We start from the raw sequence: 13,823 nt of genomic DNA on the forward strand, positions 1-13,823 counted from the left end.
AATTGACATATACATTATTTTAGTTTCAGTTTACAACACAATGATTTGATATATTGCAAAATATTCGCCACAATAAGTCTAGTTAACATTCATCAAGATACACAGCTACAAAAATCTTTTTCTCATTATGAAAATTAAATGAGTGCATTTTTAAAAGGTCGATTGGTTGTTAAGTTCAAACAATATTTATCAAGCCTCTGGAAGGTGCATGGCAGTGTCTAAGCACGAGATAGTCATTGTACACCTTGGGTTTAGCTTAATCAAAGCCTTACATTTCTCTTTTGATAGGGTCATGCATTTTTATTTTCCACCTGACTCATTCTGACAAAATGAAACATTATGTTGTATGTTTGCTTTTCTTTCTTCAATAGTTGCTAATTTTATGGCACTTTTATTCAGTCTCTCATAACTCTTTCATTTAATTAAATTCTCACAAAAATATATTACTTTCAATACTTCAGGTTTGTCAAAAGGAAAGGGAAAGTTATAGACTCATTATGCATTGTTTGTATTTATTGGTACTTTCTAGGATTATTTGTCATCTTTCCAAGATTTATTGTGCTATTCTCTTTATGTCATACCATTCCTTCATGTGAAATAATTCCCACACCAGAGCTTACTTCATAAAAACAAATGGACATTGTGATCTAAATTCAATATCAGCTCCCAGACTTGCCACAAGGCTTGCATTTCTACTATTATTATCACTCTTATGGATTAAAATAAAATCTTCTTCTAAGTGCCTACTAAAGGCAATAATTTTGCCCTGAAAGAAGTATTTTGATTGGATATCATCATAATACATTAGCAAAGCACAGAGAGCAGGTCCTGAGTAGACAGGTTGAAGAACTTCTGCATTTTGGATAATGATGAAGTAGAGGACGGAAGGCCCAGGCGTGGGATCCTGCTGTAGCTCCATAATGTCCCTCCTACAGACTTCTTTCTTGCTCTCTAGACAATACCCTAGTTGGGTCTTTATACCTCCTACCTGATACTTATATCAAGATACTATATCACTTATATCACCCACATCCAAAATCACCCCTTCAATCTACCCTACATACATATGCTATCACCCTGCTCTGAAGCTTCTGTAAAATAGAATAGATAAAATTCAAAGGCTTCCACAGCATGGCCCGCACTTATCTTTATAATGTTATTGCACTTTTCACAAATAATTCACTATTGCCAAATATGTCTACTGTTCCTTGAATATACATACATCAATACCCATTTCTACCTCTACCCTTCAAAATAGTTTTCTTGCCAAGGTAGCTTGGACCCTCCTTCTTCTTTCTAAAGCTATCTTTCTAGCTCTGCAAGAAGACCTTATCTTATTTCCTTAGTTTTCATGGATCAACACTTCCTTGAAATTCTATGGCACTTATAGGCTATCCCCTTCATTCATCACAGAGCTAACCACAGGTTTGCTTTCTGAAATGTAGATTGCTCTTCTTATTGTAAACATCTCATCTTCCCAACTACATCCTAAATCCCTCAGGAATAGGGACTCTATCCTTACCTTCTTGGCATTCTCAATCCATAGCACATAGCCAGACTCATAAATGGTTCTCAGTAGAAGTTTATAGATAATTATGATGGCTACTTTATGTTTTGGTTCAAAGGATCTAAATTATATGTAAAAGCCTACTGGTATTTGATTATTTGTACATAATAGAGATATATAGGGGTACATTGAATAGTTTAGAAGCCATGAGATTTAGGGGGGGCGTCACCAAGATAAAAGTCATAACTTTTAAAATGCAGGTCAAGGCTCTGAACTGTGCCCATATCAAGTGTCAACACAAGGATATAACAAATAGCAACTCACATTCTTCCAAATATTGTTATATTTGCTAAAAAAGCACTTAAAACTCATGAGGTTTCAGGCAACTTCTAGATAATATTCTTGGGGATAGAGCCAAACACCTTCCACTTTGCTTCAAAAATTCAAAGCTCTGATATATCATGCTAACTCTAGTTTTTATATCACCAAAAATTATCACACAGTTCAGGATATATAATACCTTCCTGAGGAGATCCTGTTTTTCTGGGGACACAGAAATGATTCTTACATCAGCTGAGAACAGGTATGAAGTCAGTTTTCAAGAACTGGCTCAAATATTTCTTTCTCTGGAATATCGTTTCCAAACCATTTTAGAATTAGTTGTTCCTTCCATTGTGTTCCCAAAACACAAGCTACCTTTCTCTTTTATAACATTTACCTCTGTTTTACTTTATAGTTGTTTACATTTCCATAATTTTCACTAGCCCAACAATATCTTAAGGGTATTTCCCTTTTTGGTTTTCTTTTATATTTGTTTTCTTTTTAATGCTGGGAAATTTGCACATTAAGAGTGTTCCATAAATGTTTGTTAAATGTGTATTTTAAGAACATATGGGGGACTTCCCTGGTGGCCCAGTGGTAAAGAATCTGCCTTTCAGTGTAGGGGACGCGGGTTCGATCCCTGGCTGGGGAACTCAGATCCCACATGCCACGGGGCAACTAAGCTTGCACGCCACATCTACTGAGCTCGCCCGCCTCAACTAGAGAGACTGTGCGCCACAACTAGAGAAGAGGAAGTCCACACACCACAACTAGGGAGAAGCCCACGAGCCACAATGAAGAGCCCGTGCCACAATGAAAGATCTCGCATGCCTCAGTGAAGATTCCACGTGCCGTAACTAGCGCAGCCAAAAAAAAAAAAAAAACTTAAAAGAACATGTGGAAGTTTGAAACTTCTATCACCTGATTCTGGAGATTTATTCCCTCAGAGGCACCTGTCAAGGTTGAAGCAAACAGTAGTCCATAGAGCTGGTAAAGGAAGTGATCAGGAACAATAGTAAGACTGAAGCAAACTCCTTAAAGAAGGAATCACACTTTGTTTGACTTTATAACTCTCACTGTGGCTAAAAGAATTCTTGGTACATTTTACATGTTCAATGAAGGTTTACTAAATGGATTTTAAATCCTACACCGACTGTGATAATTTCAGAGGTAAAGAAGAATTAGCATCAAATAGCAGGTACTCCCTTGCCATTGAAGACATGCTAAAAAATAGAGCTTATATTTCTATCATTTATTCCAGCTGTCTTGCATTTCTGATACTCTTGCCCCTTCCCAACTGCTGAAACTATTAGAATGAACAACCCATAAAAGTTTTTGAGGACTCACTCAACTCCTGAACCTTTTTCTGGTAACAATACCACAGGTTGTACTCAAACCCATGATTTCCATTAAGGGATATAAATTTATATGTTGTAATACCATATGATGAGCATATTACAAAATACGTGGAATCCAGATTTCAATGAAATTGTGGATGTTTAAAGTACCATCTCATTTATAACATCTATGTGTTGATGAATGTGGACAGTAATAATAGACGCAACCTCTTATTGCGAACATCAGCATCTATTTCCATTATGGGGGAACTTTTTCAGATTTACTAATTACATATCTGTGGTATCAGTTTACTCTCCAATAGCAAAAATGGCATTCTATGTAATGGAATCATGAATAATTGCAAAGCTCCTTGTACTTGACTGTACCAGATGGCTTAACTATAGAGAGATTCAAATGAATGGTATTATATTTCTCAGACATCTGGAAAACTTCTAACAACGTATGGAACTCAAGACTAGCACTCCCAGTATTTTTTAATGGCAAAGTCATTAACATTTGCAAAAGTAAGATTCTGATATGGCAGCATTTTCCCACATCCATTGCTGTTCAGATTCTTACAGTCCTCCTAATATCAACTTGTGCAAAACATTTATGTACATGAAGTGACTAGCAATCTATAGATGGTCTGAATTTCTGTGACACAGGAAGAACTGTGAGAATTGAAAAGGAAAGATGAGCAAAAGAGAGAAAAGTATAATTTAACCTTGTTAGGAAAATAAACAATATTCCTGAGTAGCTGAGTGTTTTTTAAAAAAAAAAAAAAACTGGGCAGGGTTTTCTCCTCCAATTCTCAGCAACTGACAATTTAACTCATATTTGATTTATTATTTCCAAATTTAGTGTTTAAGAAAGTGGTTTGGGATATACGCAGATCTGATACTGCCTTCCTGTGGTGCCATCTGGTTTATCTGGGGTTTTTTGAGTCCCAGAATTCACTTATTTAGGAACAGTGAAAGGATCATGTCTCCAATATTCTTATGGAGTACTAAACAAATTTGTTATAAATAAAATTTATTTAAAGTTATATAAGAAGATTTTTTCAACTAACTCTTGTAAGAATTAAGTAAGTTTAAAAATAATCTGTGAAGTTAGGTGACAATCAGAGTTCAATTAAGACAGTATCTTAACAATTATCCAATCACTACATACTATATGACTAAATAAATGGATAAACAGAACTTTAACCTTTTCAATCTATTTCAAATGATGAAGGTTGAGAAAGAAGGAAGGAAAGGAAGAAAGACATGGAGGGAAAAGAAGAAGGGAGGAAAAGAGGGAGAATAGGGATCAGGGGAAGGTAGGTGTTAGAAAGGGGAAAAGTCAAATAGGACTTTAGGAAAATCATTTTGGTATAAATTCTATTCCTTAATAGGACATCAAGAAATATAGTTAATTTTTGTGTGTTGCCTTGGGTCCAATAACTACTTAATTCACTTAATAATGCTAATAATTTACTTGTAAATTCTTTTGGATATTCTAAATATACAATCATAAATCTTCTTAAATGTGTGTTGATGATTTGTGGTATATTTTCACATATGGTTTCTACCCAGCTTTTCTTTCTTCCTCTTCTGGACTCATTGCTCATATGTCAAAACTTTTCACCATGACCTTATGTCTTTTATGTTCTTTTATATATTTTGTTTTTCTCTCTTGGCATCATCTTGATACTTTTTTACTGATCTACCTTCCAGATCACTGATCCTGTCTTCTGATGTTTTTAACCTTCCATTACAACTTTTGAATTCTTAACTTTGGTTATTAATTTTTTTTTTTTTACTTTTACTATTTTACTCTTTGTGTGTGTGTATGGATTTTGGGTCTCTACTAAAATCCATAATTTTCTCTATGATCTTGTACATATTAATCAAAATTATTTTAATGTCTCTGTATGGTAACCCAAAGTATCAATCACTAGTTGGTCAGCTTCTTATAAATAAAATACTTTTTTTCTCTTCATTTTCAGTCAGTGAGCCTACGTGTGTGTTTGTTTTGCTCTAATCATGCTATGTAATTTTGGATAAGAAGATGAATATTTTGTGTACAATATTTATGAGATTCTGGATGATGTTATCTACTTCCAAAGAACTTAAAATCTTCTCTTGGTAGATAGATAAACAATGAATCACCTTGATATTTTCAAGCATCAGTTTGAGCTTTAGAATAGCTGTTATATATCAGGTTTATATTTACCTATAGGCTGTCATACTCACTTGTAGACTATGGTACTTACTTTAAGACTCCTCTGGGGTCTAAGGTCAAAGTTGGACCACACAGCTGCTAATATTTTGGTCCGGCTCTTTAGCCTCCCAGCTGTTTTCCTTTGCTGGGTTTCCTAGGGTTTTTCTCCATGCATGCACAGCTGAGGGTCAGCAGTTAACTCACAGACAATTTGTATACAGATTTTGGGGTTCATTTCTCTGCAATCCCCTTCTCTCCAGAATTCTGTTGCTTTAATTTCAATCAATCTGGAAGCCTCAAACTCCATTCTCTTTCTTCTCAGCTAAGTAGGGTTGCTGATTGCTGCTTGGTGTTTCTTCCCCCAGTGGGTAAACTGGAAATTTCCCTAAGGAGAAAAGGCTGAGACAGATGTGGAAATGACATGGTACACTGTCCTTCACTCAAGGACTCTAATCGCCTCAGATCCTACTTTTTCTTGCTTTCCATTGCCCTTGAACCGTTGTGGGGTTTTGTTTGTTTGTTTGCTTGTTTGTTTGTTTATTTAATTTTGGCTGCCTTGGGTCTTCGTTGCTGTGCACGGGCTTTCTCTAGTTGCAGCGAGAGGGGGCTACTCTTTGTTGCGGTGCGCTGGCTTCTCATTGCAGTGGCTTCTCTTGTGGCGGAGTGTGGGCTCTAGAGGCGCAGGCTTCAGCAGTTACGGCATGCTGGCTCAGTAGTTGTGGCTTGCAGGCTTAGTTGCTCTGCGACATGTGAGTTCTTCCCGGACCAGGGCTCGAACCCGTATGACCAGCATTGGCAGGCAAATTCTTAACCACTGCGTCACCAGGGAGGCCCTAAACCATTATTTTTATAAATATATTTTGTCCAGCTTTGATCATTTTTTCAGCAGTAAGGATAGTACAATTTGAGTTGCTCTCATTACCAAAAGCAGAATACCTTTCTTGCTTAAAATTTTTATTTTTATTTTTACTGAAATATACCATACTTGTTACAGATTAAGCAACTTGACAAGTACTTAGGAAGAGTCAGAGTGTACAATCACATTCATAGTTACAAAAGCCCATTTTCTTGTCTGACAAGATGTATCTCTGCTATGAGTAGAGCCAAAGTTTTTCTTCATTTTTGTGTTTTTGTGACAAGGCAGGCATGTCCTGTTGATGAATCTGAACACTACATCCTCAGAAATCAATGAGATGTCAGAGAAGAAATTGATAATATAAAGATGTGGAGTACAGGTCTAGACTATTGATGGGTCAAGGTCCCAAGAGACATAGAATGGAATAGGATGAGGAAAACTAAAACAAGAAGAGAGTTAGCCTAGCCAAAGAGGAGTGAAAGTTCTTCCTCAAGACTAGAAATAAAGGAACAGAAGAAGCATTAAAGATGGAGGGTTAGTTATAGGGAAACTGAGGAAGTTCTTATCAGGACTCTGTGGAGTCGTGTACTGAGAGAAAACGAGGGCACAGATAGAACTGAGGGTACAGAACAGTGGGTGAGATTTGGAATAACTTCAATAAAGTAAAGGACAAATCATAAGATTTGATCTTCAGGACTATTGAAGTTCATTAAGGGTTTACCTTAGGTTTGATAACATGGGTTGAATCTCACAGGCAGGGTACTCCACTGACTTCACGATTAGGTTTCTATCTAAGAAAGCATAGCAGGCAAAGCAGAGGACAGATAATCCAGGTGTCGTACATTATAACATCAGGGAATAAGGAATTCTGAGATTTTAATAAATGTCAAACTGAACTGTAATCATTGCCTACTAATATTAATTATATCATATGTACATTTGAAATCAATTGAAATTTCAGAAAATGTCAGCTGGGCAGAGAGCGTGATAAAGCCAACCTAAGAAGTAAGAAGTCTTCAAGAGGAGAAAGAAGGAGCTGGAAAGTGAAAAATCTGAAGATCTTATGGTCAGAGATTGAGATACTCTAGGTGAAACACCTTCAGATGGTAATAAATATATTTATTTTTACCCTATTGGAGGGTGAATGAAATCTAGAGGAGGTAGATGAGCTGATTAGGTCAAGAATCTATGAAGCCAGGTTTTTGGTTTTGTTTTTAATAAACAAAAGAAAAAAAACTTCATTCCATAAGCAAATATTTTGAAAAGAATAGTTTTGATGGTCTATCATAAATACTAGCTTATGTTTAGAAAAATGTGAAATCACAGTTTAAAATTAGAAAAATGGCACTAATGGTGACAAATTCCAAGTGTAAACTTGAGCATCGTAAGTTTGAGTATTCTGCCACTCGTCTGATGCTTTTTACTCAGTTTTATCAAAAATCCTGTATATTTCAAACACAGTGTCTATTTCAGAGATTTGATACAACGTGTTCTTTTTCATCCATAGTTCTAGTTTCTATTCTTCACTTACAAATGTTTTATAAATGTGAATTATCCAAAGAATGTATTTTTCTTAATTTAGTATGACGTACTTATCCACGTTACCAAAGTGTAGACATACACTTTTCTTAACTAGAATACTCACAAAACGATTTAGACAACACCTTCTGGGTATCAGTCTAGTTCCAGTGAACCAATAAATAGCTCTCTAAATTTCTAATTTTCAGTTCGTCAACTTTAGTCTTATTTTTTCACTTTTCTTTCTCAGGCTGTGGTTCTAAGAATATTCAGTGCAGTCGCTGAGAACAATATTATCACACACTTTGAAGCATGAAAAATTTTCTTTCTATGTCTTGCATCCTAGCAAAAGCATTTAATGGGTACTTTTTTACAAGTTATGGATATGATTAACAGACTATACTCTAAGTTCGTTTCAATTGCATGACTACACAGATCGTACAAGAGAGGGATATCATCTGCTATACATTCATGAATTAGATCTCTAAGTCTTCTAGAGAAAATGCCCTTTGTGGAAATTACAAATAACTTCAATAGAATAATTCGAAATAAAAAATATGTGAAGGATTTATATTTTAAAGTTAAATCTGATATATGCAAAAATTTACAGTAGCTTTGTTTATAATCAACGAAAACTGGAACAGCCCAAAGGTTTTCAACTAGTCAACAACTAGTCAACAAATAAACACACTGTAGCACAACTACCTAATGGAATAATATTCACAATAAAAAGGAATAAACTAGTGATACACACAGCATGGATGAATCTACAATACAATATGCAAAGTTAAAGAAGCAAAACTCAAAAGGCTACGTGCTATATGATTCTGTTTATATTACATTCTAGAAAACGCAAGACAGGGACAGAGAACATATCAATGTTTGCTAGAGAACAGGGAGTGAGGTAGAGTATTTGATGAAAAAATGACACAGAGAATTTTTGAGAGATGATAAAACTCTCCATATCTGGATAGTGGTGCCGGTTGTCCAACAGTAGACATTTATCCAAGCTCATAGAGCTGTACACTGCTAAAGGAGGGTGAATTTTACTTTGTGTGAATTATACTTCTATAAACCTGGCTAAAAAATGAAAAATCCGTTATTTTAAAATCATGCATTTCTTGGTATGATGCTCTAAAAAGGGTACAACACCACATCTGTAGCTTTCTTACCAAATGTGTTACCTCAATCTAATCATGACAAAACATAATGACAAATTAACGGGCATTCTAAAAAATAATCTAATCATGAGAAAAACATAATGACAAATTAATGGGCATTCTACAAAATAACTGGCCAGTACTCCTCAAAATATAAAGACCATGAAAGTCAGAGAAACTCTCAAGAATTATCACAGACTTGAGGAGACTAGGAGATTTGACAACTAAATGAACTTTGAAGGTGTGAATGCTGGACAAGAAAATGTATTAGTAGGACAACTTGCAAAATTTAAAGAAAGTTTATAGAGTAGCTAATAAAATTGTGTTAATGTTAATTCCATGGTTTAAATCATTTTACTGTGGTCATATAAGATGTTCCCATTAGAGAAATCTAGGCAAAGGGTAGGGCAGCCATGCACACCATTTTCAGCTATTTGTAAACCTAAAATTATTTTAAATGAAAAGCTTAAAAAATGTAAATGGTCTAGAATTTCACCTTCTTGGTAGAATGTATTTGTTAGTGGCAGCCTTCCCATCAGTAACAACAAACTTGTATACGTTTGAAAATAATATTTTAAAGCCATCAAAGAGGTGTGAAATCAAAAAGCACTAGATGACCTCCAATACCAAATAGGGAAAATACTTACCTATATGAGCTGATAACTGCTGGCCCTTTTATTTCCTGAGCAAATTTGCCGTTCTTGGACATGATCTGTGATCAAGCATTTTTATAGACAGAGAAATGCTCTAAAAAGAAGACAAAGCAACAGAGATTTCGATGGCCATTTGGGCTGAAATCTAGTGGATGCTCAAATACATTGCCTATTTTATCAACCAGGACATTTGCTAAGTCTGCGGTAGCACAGGAGACTGGGAGTGTGAGCCTAAGATGTAAGGCCAAATCTCCCACAGTCTTGAGGCATGACCCTCCAGCAGGATTCTAGGTGTCTATGCTGTAATTTTCCTTTAAGTATTTCCAGAGATTCAATACTTTTTCTTTATATGCCACAGATCTCTCAAACAGCATGAAATATTACAGGTATTACAGCCAAAAAAGTAAGTCCTCTGCAAAGTCTGAACATGTAACTGAGACAAATTCACACCAGAGGGAATTGCAATAAATCCACGAGAGCTCTCTTCCCCAAGATAGTTGTCACATTTTGAATTCACATGAGTGTCTTAAAAGCTAACTTAAAATATCCAGAGGGCATAACTTTCATGGTGGGAGAGGCAGGAGCTACTGATTTTTCTATGAATGGGTTCAAACAGTCAGTGAATTGAAAGAACACAACAATAAGGTTCATTAGAGCAAAACACTTAACACCAACAATAAAGAGAAAATCTTATTTATAACCACAGGAAAAAAAGACATTTTACCTTTTAAAGAAGCAACAATGTCAAGTGTATAGATTTTCAAGTGTGCATGAAGCATAGACCAAGATAGACCACAAGTTGGGCAATAAAGCAAGACTCAATAAATTTCAAACAACCGAAATTTTTGACCAGAATGGAATTAATATAGAAATAAAGAATAGAAATACAACTAGAAAATCCCAAAATATTTGTAAGATAGAAAACACATTTCTAAATAATTAATGGGGCAACAGAGTAATCACAGTAGATTTAAGAAAATATTTTAATTGTATAATAATATAGCAAAGGAAATATTGTACAACATATCTAAAGGAGTACTCCAAAATAAATGGATATATTATAAACACAAAATATTGAAAACTAAGCTTCCATTTTAAGAAGCACGGTAAAAGTATAGCAAATTCAACTCAAAGAAATCTAAAACAAGGAAATATTATAGAGAATAGCAAAGCAAATTAATAAAAATAAGAACAAGCATACAATATAGGGAAAAAATAAGAATAAGACATACTCAATACGAAAAAATGGCAAAAGACTTGAACTGGGACTTCACAAAAGAAGATACCTAAATGGCCCATAAGCACGAAGAGTTCCTCAACTTCTTTAGTAGAGTGAAATTCAATTAAAACCACAATGTGATACAACTACACACTGCTAAGAGCGACTAAAATTAAAAATGCAGATAATAGTACTGTGGAGTACGGTACCGGAATTAGTTCAACAGCTTTGGAAAGTTGTTTGACAGCATCTACTAAGGCTGAGTACGTACATGCCTATCATCCAGAAAATTCCACTCCAAAATAAGTACCAAGCAAAGATGCATATTTACATTACAAAGGCATGTACAGATGTCCATTACAGCACTTATTTATCATAGCCAAAAACCAGAAATAACCCCCAAATCCATCAATAGTAGACTCATAAATAAATTATGGCATATTCACACAATGGAAGACTACAGAGCATTGAGAATGAATGACCACAGTTACATGGAACAGCATGAACATGTAGAAGGATGAACCTCAAAAACATAATATTGAACAGAGGAACCCAACATAAGGGAGTACTTATTACATGATTGCATATATGCGTTGCAAAATCCAGCAAAACTAAACACTGTATATTTACATGTTCATACATAGAAACTAAAATTTTAAAGAAAATTAAATGAAATATTACAAAATCCAAGACTGGTCAAGCAGAGAGATTCAGGGTGCTCAAAAGTACAAGTATTATGTCAATTACCAATCTTGGTGGTGGTTTTGGTAGCATTCTAATTGCCCTCTAAAATGCTCAATTCTATTTACTCTTTCACAAGTATGGTATGTTTCACAGTTAGAAACAATGTTAAGAAAGTGAACAATTTTCTACAAAAATAGTCGTATTTTATACATTTTCAAAGTAAAAATCACATCTTACTTGTATATCAAAGAAAATTTTGAATGCCTTTTGAAGCTATTCCAAATTCTCTGATATCTTTATAAAAGGTCTTCTTACTACCAAAGTTACTATTTAGAGAAGGACTGTATTGAAGTTTTGACCAGAAGGAAATACTGATTTTCCATAGATTTTACCAGAGCTATCATCCCTGGAAAAGTAGATAGGAATCAGCAAGCTCCAACTTGCAAACTACAAGAAATTAGTATTTCCCGGTGAATAGAGTTTAAGGCATGAAATGATAAGAGGGAAGACTCAACAGATAAGAAAGAGGCTGATTATGGAGATCAAGAACCTCTTCTCAACTCAGGAATTAACACTTCGCCTGGCACGTGCTGTGAAGTCACTGAATCCTTTTAAACAGAAAACTGCCATGGTTGGATGCGCATTTTAGGTAAATTAAGCTGGCGGCAATGTGGAAGCCTAAATATGAAATGCTAAACAGCAGCAGATTTTCTCATTCTAAAAGAAGCTAAAAAAACTAGAGTGATAATTTCTCCTTATATTTTTTGAATCTCTGTGTAGTTTAACTTTCAAAGACTTACTAGTGCCAACAGAATAACATTCAAAAAAAAAGATCCTTGCCATCTCTAAGTCCTCCATTCTCTTTTCCAGGATCATGTATTTGCTGGTGCAGAGTTTCTCAAGCCTGAATCTAAGGACCTCAAGACTCCTTTTCTTGTCTAGGCAAAGTCCATTTTCTTATCTGTTGAAATCCTACTCATCTACCCTTCCTTCCATTGGGCATTTCCTTATCCTTCTGAGTCAATCACATCTTCCCCTTTGGTCCCTCAGAACTGTTTCAGCCTCTATTGTGCACTTACTTTACCCTATCATGTATTCCACTCAGTTGCTTGTGCACTCTTATCTCCTACAAAATTTCTACCTCACTATTTGCATCCCTGCACGACTCCTCAGTACTTTGTACATTATAAATGTTCAATAATGCTTTAATGAATAATCCTCTATACATTTGCTTTGGAAATGAGGGTTTTCTTCTCTCAAGGGAGCATTTTTTAAAATTAATTAAAACATATTATACATATAATACATATATATTTTATATATAAAACATGTAAATATGTATATGTTTATATATAAAGTATAGTTATAAGTACATACTATATATAGTTAGTATATACTATATATACATATATAGTATATAGATATATATATATATAGATATATACCAAGCACATATTAGACATTCTTCTAGACCACACATGCTCAAGGAAGGGAACATTGCCCCCAAGGAGACAAATTTGGTCTGGAGGAGGGGGGAAACTTAAGCGCTATGTGATTTGTAAACCTCCAAAGGGCCATAATACATTGTAGTATTAAAATTTCATAGGGTGTGAATGACTAAGAAAAATATCTTTAAAGATTCTACATGGAGTGCAACTTTTTAAAAGTTAAGAGACGTTATACTAGACACATAGTAGAGAACAGACAGATAAAATACCTACTCCAACAGAGGTTACGTTGTAGAGAGGAAAGGCAGACCAACACATGACTATACAAGCAACATATGAGAGAGTGGAAAATGTCCTGAATAGGACAGAGTGAGGGTTTTGTGATAGATTAACAGGAAAGGTGCTTTAAATTGGAAGGTTTGATTGGTCTCTACTGATAGAACCTTCAAAGTGAGTGGATTTTTAGATATCTAAATGATAAGACGCAACCATTCTAAACTGTAGGGGAAGAGAATTCAAGGCAGAGAGAACAATTAGTGCAAAAGCCCTACTTTAAAGATTGGCTTGTTATGTCTGAGGAACAGAAAACCTGTGTGGCTGTAGCTTATGAGGCAATAACTGGTATGAGATGTGAGTTCAGGAGAAGCTTCTTTTTAACATGGAGAGATAACCGCTTGTTTTCATACTAACGGGACTAATCCAACCTTACAGAATTAAAACTAGGAGGAAGATGGGAAAATTGCTGGATTGATGTCCTTGGATGCAATAGGGGACTAGACCTCAGTGCAAAAGGTGAGGATTGATTTTAAATAGAACCATGAATATTTTCACCTCCAGTATAGGAGGCAGGAAGGCAGAGAGTATATGTGCAAATGTTAATAGGTGGGTGTTCTCTTCTGATTTTCTGGGTAAAGTAA

This window comes from Phocoena phocoena, chromosome 18, assembly GCF_963924675.1.
Source record: "Phocoena phocoena chromosome 18, mPhoPho1.1, whole genome shotgun sequence".
Classification (NCBI taxonomy): Eukaryota; Metazoa; Chordata; class Mammalia; order Artiodactyla; family Phocoenidae; genus Phocoena; species Phocoena phocoena.